Source organism: Bufo bufo, chromosome 6 (assembly GCF_905171765.1).
Source record: "Bufo bufo chromosome 6, aBufBuf1.1, whole genome shotgun sequence".
NCBI lineage: Eukaryota > Metazoa > Chordata > Amphibia > Anura > Bufonidae > Bufo > Bufo bufo.
Window position 1 is genome coordinate 263,200,762 of NC_053394.1, and position 3,585 is coordinate 263,204,346.

The 3,585-nt window shown below is 48.0% G+C and overlaps 1 long non-coding RNA gene across 1 annotated transcript; it reads right to left on the minus strand.

Annotated features, from left to right (window-relative positions):
• Positions 1-2,848: 2,848 nt before the first annotated feature.
• Positions 2,849-3,302, minus strand: LOC121005369. Its single transcript, XR_005779928.1, has 3 exons — positions 3,262-3,302; positions 2,967-3,183; positions 2,849-2,876 (listed from the first exon to the last, which is right to left on the minus strand). It is a non-coding gene; the product is annotated as an uncharacterized LOC121005369 (long non-coding RNA).
• Positions 3,303-3,585: the final 283 nt, after the last annotated feature.

The following is a 3,585-nucleotide window of genomic DNA, read 5'->3' on the forward strand; positions in this document are numbered from 1 at the left end:
CGTCCACCGCTGATGGATTGCAGGGTGGTCATAACCATGGAAACGAGCAGTATATAATGCGATGGAAAAGTGAGTCTAGCCAGCAAATTAAGCAATATGGATAATAACAATACATTAGTAAGTGCCTTGTACTAACTTTGTCTACACGACAAATGCTTTTTGCTCGAGTCTCAAAGTCTCCTCTTAACAGTTGAGGTGTGTCTGATATTTGATCTCTGTGAAGCATTTATGTAGGTTCTTGTTTGAGGTGCTGTTAATTTAGTGTTAACATACAGTTGGATGGTTTTCATAACTGCATTTGAGGACACTTTCAAAGTCCTGGAAATTTTCTGGATTCAAAGACCTTCATGCCATAAAGTTATGATAGACTTTGATCTTTACATAGTTGATTGGATCATGCCATAAGGTGGATTACCTGTGAGCGCGTCGTGACTGTTGCTCGTCCTCTTTGATTGTCCCCCCTCCGTGTCGGTAAGTGTTGTCAAGAGTTAATTAGAGACATTTTTTGCCTCCATAATGTGTGAGACCACTAGTTGTGTTGTGCAGATTGGTTCAATGTACCATATAGTGTTTGGCTCTATTCTACTACTGTTCTAAGGCTACTTTCACACTAGCGTTTGACGGATCCGTTTGAAGGGCATTTCAAACGGATCCGTCAATAAACTGACTAAACGGAGCCAAACGGAAGCCATTCAGACGGATCCGTTTGTACGGATCCGTCTGTTTTACGGATCCGTTTGTCACGTTGGTTTGCGTTTTGTCATCCGTTTAGCGGATCCGTTTTGGAAGGAAAAGTATCTTTAGGTTCCATCTTCATGTATTCAGATCTATAGGGTTTTAATGCTCCTACATTTCTCCAGGGCTATCTTGTTGAAGTTCCAAAGCTGGTCCGGCTTTGATAATGGACCACACCTTTTGGACTCTTGTACATGACTACATGCACTTAAAGATGTATATTGTTCGTTAGCGGGCCATATGTCCCTGATCGTCATTGATCGTGCGTACAGGAGTACAGAGCATCATGATGCTGACCATGTTGTGCCGCAAACTGGGCTATTGTCCCGCACTCATATGATCTATTAGTGCAAGACTATATCCCCGCGGGCAGCTCAACTTGCACAGGATGATTGTACACTATGATGCTGTGTGCTCTCGTGCGCACGATCAATGCCACTACGGGACATATGGCCCGCTCACGGACCGTATGTCTCTTGGGGCATACAGTCGTGTGCAAGAGGCCTTAAAGGGGTTTTCTCATCTCATACAATGGGGGCATACCACTTTAAGATATACCTACATTGTCTTATAGGTGCGGGTCCCACGGCTGGTACCCTCACATATATTGAGAACGAAGCCAAGAAAGTAGATGAGGTCGCACTGCGCTGCCGCCCTCCATTCACTTCTATGTGAGAGGCGGGGATTAGCGCTTGGTGGTGGACATACCATGGGAAATGTGTCCTACAGCAACAGTGCTCCCCGCTCCGTTCTCGATATAGGTGCGTCATCGGGAAATCATTAAACGTTAAATTCACAATTTATTAATGAATTCCTGATGCTCATGGACCGTGACTCCCACAAGGGCTCATATGAAAGGGCTCACAGCCTTTGGCTGTGCGGGCATGCTGGGAGTTGTAGTTTTGCAACAGCTGGAGGCACACTGGTTGGGAAACACTGTTCTATGCTATGTCTACCATATACCATAGGGGGCTGGCTAAAACAGGGAAGCTAAACGCTCTGCTGTCTCAGACAGCCCCTTAAATTCAGACGGAGAGAACAGTTGTCCATCTGACTATGGGGGGCTGGCCAAAACAGGGAAGCCAAACGCCTCGCTGTCTCAGACAGCCCCTTAAATTCAGACGGAGAGAACAGTTGTCCATCTGACTGTGGGGGGCTGGCCAAAACAGGGAAGCCAAACGCCTCGCTGTCTCAGACAGCCCCTTAAATTCAGACGGAGAGAACAGTTGTCCATCTGACTGTGGGGGGCTGGCCAAAACAGGGAAGCCAAACGCCCCGCTGTCTCAGACAGCCCCTTAAATTCAGACGGAGAGAACAGTTGTCCATCTGACTGTGGGGGGCTGGCCAAAACAGGGAAGCCAAACGCCTCGCTGTCTCAGACAGCCCCTTAAATTCAGACGGAGAGAACAGTTGTCCATCTGACTGTGGGGGGCTGGCCAAAACAGGGAAGCCAAACGCCTCGCTGTCTGAGACAGCCCCTTAAATTCAGACGGAGAGAACAGTTGTCCATCTGACTGTGGGGGGCTGGCCAAAACAGGGAAGCCAAACGCCTCGCTGTCTCAGACAGCCCCTTAAATTCAGACGGAGAGAACAGTTGTCCATCTGACTGTGGGGGGCTGGCCAAAACAGGGAAGCCAAACGCCTCGCTGTCTCAGACAGCCCCTTAAATTCAGACGGAGAGAATAGTTGTCCATCTGACTGTGGGGGGCTGGCCAAAACAGGGGAGCCAAACGCTACCCTGTCTCAGACAGCCCCTCACAGTCAGACGGAGAGAACAGTTGTCCATCTGACTGTGGGGGGCTGGCCAAAACAGGAGAGCCAAACGCTACCCTGTCTCAGACAGCCCCTTACAGTCAGACGGAGAGAACAGTTGTCCATCTGACTGTGGGGGGGGCTGGCCAAAACAGGGGAGCCAAACGCTCCGCTGTCTCAGACAGCCCCTTTACAATTTATTTTTTGAACAGTTGTTATAAATATTTACCTTTTCGGTGCCATCGCCCTTCGTAGGAACCCCAGGGCCGCCGTATGGATGTAGGTGGCCCCTGAGGTTCCTCCGGAGCCACTCGGGGCCTGAACCTCCTTGTTGTAATTCCTCCTGAAGCGGTCCCGGATAGATCGCCAACGCATTGTAACCAGTTTGACTATCGAAAAAAACAATAAAAACTAAAATCAGCATGATGAAGGAAAAGAACAATATTTTAAAGTATTAAAATACATATTGTTTTACTTACCATATTTCTCCTGAGCCGCCGCATCTAGATCCCCCCAGGTCTCAAAAACTGAAGCAGAGATGTCCCTCCAGAGCCGCTGGGTACGACGATGATCGGCGTGGTGGCGGTCGGAGTGGTCCCATAATGCTGGACGCGCCTCCACCAGTCGGATGAGGAGCAGGTTATCTATGCTCGGAACCCCGAACTCCTCATCTTCCCTGGTGGAGCCTACGGAACCCTGAAAAAAAGGAAATACTAAATTTAATGTAAATCCTAATACAAAATGCTAATTAAAACTACTTAATTCAATACTTACACGTCTACGACCGCCACGCTCATTCCCGCGGACTCTGGAGGCGACTGGGGGATCCTCGCTGGCGGCTCTAGGTGCAGATTGCTAAAAACAAATATTTTTTTTTTTAGAAGACTGTACTTAAAAAAAAATATAAAATTACGATATCTATATATATATATATACTTACTTCTTGACAGCCCCGGTCCGGGCTTGGTCCACCTCCCCTGGACGCTGGCGATTCGGCAGGTGAGCTGGCCATTGCTGGAGAGCCCTCCGCAGATGATGATGATGAAATCTATAATAAGAGCACATACTGATTAATGCAAGGAATCAAACAGTAAAAAC